The sequence below is a fragment of the Triticum dicoccoides genome, chromosome 3A, assembly GCF_002162155.2.
Source record: "Triticum dicoccoides isolate Atlit2015 ecotype Zavitan chromosome 3A, WEW_v2.0, whole genome shotgun sequence".
Taxonomy (NCBI): domain Eukaryota; kingdom Viridiplantae; phylum Streptophyta; class Magnoliopsida; order Poales; family Poaceae; genus Triticum; species Triticum dicoccoides.
In genome coordinates, this window is record NC_041384.1 from 189,264,436 (window position 1) to 189,275,110 (window position 10,675).

General features: G+C 52.5%; 1 pseudogene; it reads left to right on the plus strand.

Moving 5' to 3' along the window:
* Window positions 1-8,370: 8,370 nt before the first annotated feature.
* On the plus strand, window positions 8,371-10,359 carry LOC119272135 (annotated as a pseudogene).
* Window positions 10,360-10,675: the final 316 nt, after the last annotated feature.

Consider the following 10,675-nt stretch of genomic DNA (forward strand, 5'->3'; position numbering starts at 1 on the left):
CTTTTCTGCACGAATCAAATTGGAAGATCATCAACCAAACTATTAAAAAATCAGCAACTGAAAGCAGCAGAACAACACTTAAACATATTATTACCCCATGATTCGGGCATTTGTAGAAGACTTGGCCAGGGTTGCGGATTGTGGTTGAGACACGACAGATGACTCTGCGTGATTTGTAGCAGTGGCACCACACCAACGGCAGCGGGTTGCGATGAGCAATCGACTGCGGTGCATGTGCTGGTGGGGGTGTGATGAGACCCACATGCGATGGTACGGGTGGCGACTTGGCGCATATCTGGTTGTTACCTGCTGAAGAGCAGGTGGACAAGCAGCCAACGGACATAGTTGCTGCGGCCAGAGCTTCTGATGCTAGGCAGAGTAAGTAGAGAAGAGGAGAAGCGAACGTCGGATATGTCAGTTTCATTACTTGCAGAGTAGCATAGCACCATATATAGTCATAGTCTAGGTTTGGATTCGAACCAGCTACAGGAGCACGTCTTTCTTTTTTATAAAACTCGGCAATGTCTCTTTACTGGTACACTAGCTTGTTCTGTACGCCTTCCCAAGTCTTTGATTTTCTTTCTATATATAAAAAAGTATGCTACTTGGTGTCCGCTTAGTCAACAAACGATTGTGCCAACCTTGACCGTTGGATTGACATTCAACGTCTGTCGCGTTTCTTCAGTCTCTTCTTCCTCGAGCCGCCAAAGCCAAACCAGCGCCGGCGGGACCGCCTGCTCCCGCCTCCCACGGCTGGTTGTGATCTAACCCCGCTCCTGTTCGTTCCTGCCCAAGGCCTCACCATCGTCCTCCTTCTTGGTTCGCTCCTCGCGGCGCCGCCCTCCGGTGTTGTCAACATGGTAAACAACCGAGAGGAATAAGGAGATGATTGTACATGGTGAGGATGAAAGTAGGGACCCAGCAGCGCGCGCAGTAATTTTGTTTTTTCGGGACGGAGAAGGGTATCAACTGGGTTGTGCGGGGCCCGTGGCCCGTCTAGCCCAAGCTTTTATTTCATATGTTTAGCACATGACCAACCCAGTTTGTTTTTTTCCTTTCTGAAAATGGCTAGCCAGCTATTTTGTTTTTTGCAGAATAACCAACATAGGCCTACTTGCTTTTCTACGCCCTGCTGGGCCGGAAATCTTTCAAGACGAGGAGGGATGCATTTTACCCAGAAAATGGGCTATAAGTAATAAGAAATGGGCTATAAGTAATAATAAATGGGTTGTAAAATGAAAAAATACAGCTAACATGCAATTAGTTCCAAAATACTGTTTTCTTTCGGATTTTGATATTTTAAATTTCATTGTTTTTGTGCGGGTAAAATTTCATTGAATTTAAATTAAGGTATATTTAGATTTAAAATTAATTTGAATCTGGCTAGAAATTTCGGGTTGTATGCTGTTTGGGACAGATTTGGAGGCTGACTTGTGGGTCTACTAGGTTGGCGTGTACTTTGGCTTTGTCAACTTAGTCCACAAACGATTCTAGTAGAAGTGACCATTGGATGTTAATCCAACGGCCGTGCTGCTTCTTCAATATTTGATCTTCTTGCTCCAGCCGCCCAAACCAGCTCCGGTGGGACTGCCTGCTCCCGCCTTCCGTGGCCGGCTGTGCTGCTGCACGGGCCGCACCGCCCCACCCTACTTCATTGCTGGTCATGCCATTCCTCTACTCACCCACACCTCCTGTTATTTTCCGGCGACGGCAGCCGAACCAGTAAACCCTCGTACTCCCCACCGTGTGGGCAACCATTGCTGAGTCTTCCCCGGCTCCGTGTCGTTCCCTTCCTAGGCCTCACTGTCGTCCACCGCCATGGTGCTCTCGGCGCAGCTTGGTCAACGTGATCAACGAACGACATCCATCAGCAGTGGATTGTACACGCAAAATAATGATTCCTCCACCTGGCAGCTGGGACCCACCGGAAGGGCCTCTGTATTTTGCGAAAAAAATGTTCCCCATGCTGACATGTTGGACCCACCAGCTATATCTTCGCACGCAAGGAAGTGCCTCCTTATTACGCACAGAAAAATGAATACCCCCTGCTAGCTGGGACCCACCATTGTGGGAGGCTGACTTGTGGGCCTACTAAGTTGACAGGGACAGAGGGCTTTGTCAACTTAGTCAATATGAATGATTCTAGCTCAAGTGAACGTACGATGTCCATCCAACGGCCGTAGTGCTTCTTCAACCTCTGGTCTTCTTGCTCCAGCCTCCCAAAGCAGTGTCGGTCGTGCCGCATGCTCCTGCCTCCCGTGGCCGGCTGTGCTGCCGTGGAGGCCTCACCGCCCCCTACTATGCCCACTGCTGGCCAGGCCCTGCGGCGACGGCAGCCTCACAACGCAGCCGAACCAGTGAACCCTCGTACTCCTCTCCGCGCGGGCTTCCACCGCCGCGTCTTCCCCGGCTCCGCGTCGTCCCCTTCCTAGGCGTCGCTGTCGTCCACCGCCATGGTGCTCTCCGCGCGGTGTGGTCAAGGTGGTCAAGGAACGACTTCCATCGGAATAGTACTGTACATGGAGAGGCTGACAGCTGGGTCCACGGCCATAGCCCAGCTTTTTTGTGATTTGCCAAGTAAGTCGCTTTGTCATGTATGTTGGGCTGCAAATCTTTCAAGACGAGGAGGGCTTTCATTCGGCTGGCCAAGAAAATGGCCCATCAGTAATGAGAAATGGACTGTATATTTTTAAAACACATTAAACCGGTAATTAGTTTCAAATATCCTTTTTTCCTTTTGAGATTTTAAATTACATTAATTTTTATGCATGGAGAATTTGTTGGATTTTATATTGATATACATTTATTTTTAAAATCAGTTTGAATGTGAGTCGAAATTTCGGGATTAAAACAGTTCGGACCGCACCGAAATATGCAAAATTTCGTATAATTTTTTAACCGTGGCCACAATATGGGTTGTAATGCTAACAAAAATAATATGGGCTCCAAAAAACCTTAAGAATTAGCAAATGGGCTGTAAATTATTAAAAATAAGGGCAGATGGGTTGTATGCTGTTTTCCACAGATTTGAGGCTTTCCTAAAAAAAGGTTGACGCACAAGCAGTGAATGTTGGATGTCCATCGAACGGCCGTCGTGCTTCTTCAATCTCTGCTCTTCCTGCTCCAGCCGCTCAAACAAGTGCCGGCGGGACTGCCTGCTCCCTCCTCCCCACGGCCGGCTGTGCTGCCGCGCAGGCCTCACCGCCCCACCGTACTCCCATCGCTGGCCTAGCCATCCCTCTACTCACCCACACCTGTTGTTATTCTCCGGCGACGGCAGACGAATCAATAAACCCTCGTACAATCGTACTCCCCTCCGCGTGGGAAACAACTGTCGAGTCTTCCCTGCCTCTGTGTCGTTCCCTTCCTAGGCCTCACCGTCGTCCACCGCCCTGGTGCTTTCGGCGCGGCCTGGTCAATGTGGTCAACGACCGACATGCATCTGAAGTAGACTGTATGTGGAGAGGCCAACAGCTGGGTCCACGGCCGCACGCAAGGAAATGCCTCCTTATTACGCGCAAAATAATGATTCCTCCACCTGACATTAGGGACCCACCGAAAGGGCCTCTGTATTTCGCAAAAAAAGTTGCCACCGCTAACAGCTCGGACCCACCAGCTATATCTTCGCACGCAAGGAAGTGCCTCCTTATTACGCACACAAAAATGAATACTCCCCCTGTTAGCTGGGACCCAGTATAGTGGCAGGCTGACTTGTGGGCCTACTAAGTTGACGGAGACGGAAGGCTTTGTCAACTTAGTCAATATGCACGATTCTAGCTCCAGTGACCGTACGATGTCCATCCAACGGCCGTAGTGCTTCTTCAACCTCTGGTCTTCTTGCTCCAGCCGCCCAAACCAGCGCCGGTCGTGCCTCGTGCTCCTGCCTCCCGTGGCCGGCTGCGATGCGGTGGAGGCCTCACCGCCCCCTTCTACTCCCACCGCTGGCCAGGCCATCCCTCTACTCACCCACACCCCCTGTTATTCTGCGGCAACGGAAGCCTCACACCGCAGCGAACCAGTGAACCCTCATACTCCTCTACATGTGGGCATCCACTACCGCGTCTTCCTCGGCTCCACGTCGTCCCCTTCCTAGGCCTCGCCGTCGTCCACCGTCCTGGTGCTCTTGGCGCGGCGTGGTCAACGTGGTCAAGGAACGGCTTCCATCGGACGTGGACTGTACGTGGAGAGGCTGTCAACTGGGTCCACGGCCGCAGCAACAAAGTGCCTCCTTATTACATGCAAAATAATTATTCCTTCACCTGACATCGGGGACTCACCGGACGGGCCACCGTATTTCGCGAAAAAAATGTTTCCCCCCTGACTGCTGGGACCCACCAGCTACACCTTCGCACGCAAGGAAGTGCGTCCAGGCAAAAAAAAACGATTCGCCCCCCTGACTGCTGGGACCCACCAGCTACATCTTCGCACGCAAGGAAGTGCCTGACAGTCGGGACCCACCTGGTCGAAGCATACGTAGCGTTGTCATTCTGGTCGCGAATGTGTACGTACATATATACTGGTGGATGTCGAGGCGCGCACGTGTCGTACTAGAGGCGTGTACATGTCGTAGTAGAGGCGCGCACGTAGCATGTACACGTACGTACTGCAGCCAGGGTGCAAGAAATAAAATACGGCCACGTATGTGTACATACGGGAGGGGTCTCGAACGCCTACTCGCGCATATGTACGGCCAGGGCTCGTGTACATGGCTGGGTCGAAACGGAGAAACAACGTCGTCGTCGTGTTCATGGGGAGGCAACGGAATGCGTCGTGTTCATGGGGAGGCAACGGAATGCGTCGTGTTCATCGGGAGGCAACGGAACGCGTGGGAGCCAACCGACTGGGTCGGAACGGAATGCGTGGTCGTGTTCATCAGGAGGGCTTGGACGGAACAGGCGATGGAAACGAGGCATGGCGTACCACACAACGGAGGAAACAGACCTCCTACGTTCGGAACGGGGTCCTGTTGATCGGGAGGGGTCTGGCGTACCGCAAAACGGAGGAAACGGACCTCCTACGGTCGAAACGGGGGTCCTATTGATCGGGAGCGGTGTCGCGTACCGCAAAACGGACGAAACGGACTTGTGTTGGAGCGCTACGGTCGAAACGGGGGTCCTGTTCATCGGGACGGGTGTGGCGTACCGCAAAACAGGACTCCACGGGATACTGTTCATCTCCACCGTCGACCTCCTCCAGCCTCCACGGGCTCCTGTTCATCTAGCCTCCACCGCGTGTTACTCCACCGGCTACTGTTCAACCACCCCTCCACCATCTACTGTTCATCCAGCCCTCCACACCACAGGGTCCTGTTCAACCACCCCTCCACGGGCACCCCTCCACCGTCTACTGTTCATCCAGCCCTCCACCACACCACGGGGTCCTGTTCATCCAGAGGCAACGCCACCGCTCACTGTTCATCCAAACCCCCACAACGCTCACTGTTCATCCTAGAGGCAGCATCGATCGGCTTCAGTTAGCAGCAGTAGCGAAGGAATCGCTCGATCGGGTTCAGTTAACAGCCATCGATCGATCACTCGGGTTTAGTAACGCGTAGCCTGCAGTGCAATCGCTCGGGTTCAGTTAGAGCCCAACGCCTCGCTCGGGTTCAGTTAGAGCCAACGCCTCGCATACACACGCGTGTGTGTACGAGAGAAACGCGCATCGCTCGGCCACCGACCTCCCACCGTAACCGGGAACTCTCCGAAATTTTCCTCGCCCTCGCTTCTACCACGGTTTTTTCCGTCATGGACGGCCCAAAGAATGTCATGCAGCTGCGTCTCCGGCCCGCCCAGGACGAAAAGCCCATTTTCCGTCATGATTTTTTGTCATAGAAGTAGGAGCCCACCACATCTATGATGATACCGGGTTTTGTCACAATTATCGTCATAGAAGTGTCATATGTATGACAAAAAACAAATTTCATTCGGCCCAAAATGTCACGGATGTGTCTTTTTTTTGTAGTGTTACTTCCAAAACCAGATGCAGGTGCCGATGATGCATTCCAAGGGATGCGACCGAACTCAAGGCGGAGTTCGACGAGGATTCAGGACGTTACTATGTTTCCTTTCCAGGCGATCAGTAGTGGAGCCCAGTTGGGGCGATCGGGGATCCTATCGCATTTGGGGTTGTCTTTATTTTGGTTCCGTAGTCGGACCTTGATTGTATTCTGGATGATGTAATGCTATATTTATGTATTGTGTGAAGTGGCGATTGTAAGTCAACTCTTTATCTCTAACTTATTCAATACATGGGATGTGTAAAGATCACCCCTCTTGTGACATGCCTACTAGGGTTATGCCTCTAAGTCGTGCTCTGACACGTGGGAGATATAGCCGCATCGTGGGTGTTACATAGGAATAGGAATAGGGGGGGGGGGGGTCCAGCTCCTACTAGGAGTAGGATTGCCCCCCTTGGGCGCGCCCTATAGGGCCGACCGGCCTCCCCCTTGCTCCTTTATATACGGGGCAGGGGGCATCATAGAACACACAAGTTGACAATTGTTTTAGCCCTGTGCGGTGCCCCCCTCCACAGAAACACACCTCGGTCATATTGTCATAGTGCTTAGGCGAAGCCCTGCGTCGGTAACTTCATCATCACCGTCACCACGCCGTTGTGCTGACGAAACTCTCCCTTGGCCTCAGCTGGATCTAGAGTTCGAGGGACATCACCGAGTTGAACGTGTGTAGATTGCGGAGGTGTCGTGTGTTCGGTACTTGATCGGTTGGATCGCGAAGATGTTCGACTATATCAACCACGTTACTTAACGCTTCCGCTTTCGGTCTACGAGGGTACGTAGACACATTCTCCCCTCTCGTTGCTATGCATCTCCTAGATAGATCTTGCGTGATTGTAGGATTTTTTTTTGAAATACTCCGTTCCCCAACACTTTGTTTGAGGGAGCTTGGGTCCATGACATCACGGGAGAGCTCTCCTTCACAGCGCACATGCAACTCATACACTTGTAACAAGATGTGGCGACGACCCAAAGGAATGTATCGGAGGATGATGTCTTCTACTGGCCCTGGAGTGCTACGGGATCATATAGTGCCAAATCCACTTACAAGATGCTCTGCGAGGGCATGACTCGGTTTGTTGCCGCTCAATGCATCTGGAGCAGTTGGGCGCCTCTCAAGTGTAAAATCTTCGCGTGGCTTGCCTCCCAGTACCGGCTATGGACTTCGGACCGACGTGCGAGACATGGACTCCAAGAGAGGCCTTCGGCACGCTATACCTGCTGCCAAGAGGAGGACACAACAAATCATATCCTCGCTAGATGCGTTTATGCGAGGCAAATCTGGAATGGTTGCTTCCAGTCTCTACAAATCAACATCCAAACTCCAAGCCCCAAGGACACATTCATGGAGTGGTGGGACAAGGTTCGGAAGTCCTTCCAAGGAAAATTCAAGAGAGGTTTTGACTCGCTCGTTATCTTGATCGTGTGGCATCTATGAAAGCAAAGGAACGCAAGAGTGTTCAACCGGAATGATCAAGTGCGCTGGGACACTAACCTTGTCTAGCTCATCCACGAGGAGATCAAACTTTGGAAGAAGGCGGGTATAGGAGTTGAGGGTTTAGATAGATTTGTGAGAGGGTAGTCTTATGTTTTTTTGTTGGAGCCGGAGCTTCCGTGTAGGCATTCTCTTCATAACTTCCCCCTTCTATAAAAATACGGTACACCATTGGCGTACTCTCGAAAAAAATAAATCCTCCTATCCATCAGAATCGTGGTCTCGGATCCGGTCAAGGATAGCCATCCAGTCACCCCGACAGAAGGAGCGGTAATCGCGGCCATTTTGCTTAACAAATTTCCATGAGCAATGCTACAGTTAGGTGGTTTTTACAGGAGTTTACGGGTTGGGCTGAGGTGGGTTGTTTTGATTGAGTAATTAGGATGAAGTGGGGCTCACTCTGAAAGTATGTACATAAGTTTCGTAACAGATGGTTACTCAAAAAATTCTCAAAAAAAAAGATGGTTACTCAAAAAAAAGTTTCGTAACAGATTTTACGTAGATGTAGGAAAGCTCGGGGGATTAGTGAGGAAGAAGGGCAGTCTCTTGATCCCATTAAAAGTCCCCCGTATGTCTAGCATTTTTTAATTTCCATAATTATGAGCTAGCGTAATCTCCTTGTGAGAAGTTGACCGACAAGGGAAAAGCTGAAACATCCATGTATCTCGTGTGTGCCACGCCCAAGCATTATTCCACAGCAACAAGCCGCCAGACTCCCACCAGTTTCAGAACAACCACGTAACTCACACTAATACACTCCTCATGCGGGAGTGGTTATTTTTGCACCAAACTAATCAGGCACATCTGTTTTGCTTTGTGTGAGAAGTAACTAAACCATCGTCTCCCCGGCCGTGGTAGCGCCATGGACCGCGGGCGCCTTGTCGCCGTTCTGCTAGCAAGCATCCTGCACTCGGCCGTCGTCGCCGCCGAGGACCGGCACGTTTTCCTGAACTGGGAGGTGTCCTACTCCGTGCGATCCCCGCTGGGCGTCTCCAAGAGGGTGATCGCCATCAACGGCCGGCTCCCCGGGCCGCTGCTCAACCTCACCACCAACGACGTCGCCCACGTCAACGTCGTCAACACCCTAGACGAGCCTTTCCTCCTCACATGGTACGCGCACGTGCGTGCGCCTCAGTAGCTCTCATGGCTAGACGCGATCTTCTGCAGCTCAAGTATTTGTGTGCAGGAACGGTCTGCATATGAGGAGAAACTCGTGGAACGACGGTGTGGCGGGCACGAACTGCGCGATCCAGCCCGGGGCGAACTGGACCTACGTGTTCCAGGCCAAGGACGAGATTGGCAGCTTCTTCTACCGGCCGTCCCTGGGGCTGCACGCCGCTGCCGGCGGCCATGGCCCCATCCGCGTCAACAACCGCCCGGTCATCGACGTCCCGTTCCCCCATCCCGACGGCGAGTTCGACGTCCTCATAGGGGACTGGTACAACATGGACGCAAAGGTTACACCAGGACGTGTACTCTCCATCCAAGTTAACTGTTCTCGTCTAGTTCAGTACATAATTCGATTGTAATCCGTGTGGTTTGGTCGGAGCAGGAAATGAAAGAGCGCCTGGACAGAGGCCGTGAACTGCCGCCGCCGAACGGCATCTTGGTCAACGGCTTGGGCCCTTACGAGGCAGAGGTGACGTTCAAGGTAGGGCGCACGTACCGGCTTCGCGTGTCGAACGTGGGCGCGAGGACGTCGCTCAACTTCCGGCTCCAGGGCCACAAGCTGCTGCTGGTGGAGGTGGAGGGCACCTACACCCTGCAGAAGCACTACGCCTCGCTGGATGTCCACCCCGGCCAATCCGTCTCGGTCCTCGTGGCGGCCGACCAGGCGCCCAAGGCGTATTACATGGTCGTCAGGTCGCTCTTCGTCCTCCCGGAGATCTTCAGCGTCGCCACCGTCCTCTACGCCGGCTCCGGCGAGCAGCCGCCTTCCGGCGACGCCCCGCTGGACGAGCGCTCCTCGCACAACAACTACAACCGTTCCATGGAGCAGGCCATGTCCATAAGGTATCTGTTCCAGGCCAGCCGTTCCAGGGAACCCCTAGTATATAATGCGTAAGAAATTAATAAAATTACCGGCCGGCCGGGCGCATATGTCACTCAGGATGAACTTGACCTCCGGCGCGGCACGGCCCAACCCGCAGGGCTCCTTCCACTACGGGGATATCAACGTCACCCGCACCCTGCTCCTCCGGAACGATGAGTCCGACATCGGCGGCCGGCGGAGGTGCACGGTGAACGGCGTGGCCTTCGCCAACGCGGGCACGCCACTGAAGCTGGCCGATTACTTCAGGATCGCCGGCGTCTTCAAGGTCGTCTCCGGCAGGCCGGAGACGAGGAACCCGTCCCTCGGCACCACGGTCATCGACGCCTCCTACCGGGACTACGTCCAGATCGTGTTCGAGAACAGGCTGCCGTCCATGCAGACCTGGCACCTCGACGGCCACAGCTTCTTCGTTGTCGGGTAGATCAAATCGGCTGCGCCGTGTGAGCTTCATCTTCACTTTTGTGCTAATCATAAACAAATTGATGTGGCTGTGAATTTGACAGGATGGCGTGGGGCAAATGGAGCCCGGACGCAAGGTCGACGTACAATCTGGTTGACGCCATGTACCGGTCTACCGTGCAGGTGTATCCCACGTCATGGACCGCTGTGCTGGTGTATTTGGATAACGAGGGCATGTGGAACCTGAGGTCTCAAGATGTGAAGAGGTACCTAGGCCAAGAGCTGTACCTGCGAGTGAGGCAGGGCGACTCCGAAGTGCCTGATCCCAGAGACGAGCTGCCCATGCCTTCCAATGCTCTCTTGTGTGGGAAAGCTACGAGGCTTTCCTTTGGTTTGTAGGATTTTTGTAGGAATTCTATAAGATAGGATTTGCAAAGGAAACATTCCTTTGAAGCCCTTTGGTTTGTAGGAATGGATTCCTATTCCTACATAGGATAGGAATCAATCCTTCATGTTTTGAAGGAAAAAAAACATTAGCCTAGACTCAATGGAAAAAATCCTATCATATGCACCAAATGACATCTCTTTCTCTATAGGAATTGACATGCATGTCATCTCACTTCCTATGATTTTCCTATTCCTATAAAATTCTTATCCTATGAACCAAAGAAGGCTTAAAAGTTGGTACAGTTACAAGCTAGGGCTAGGGCCAGGG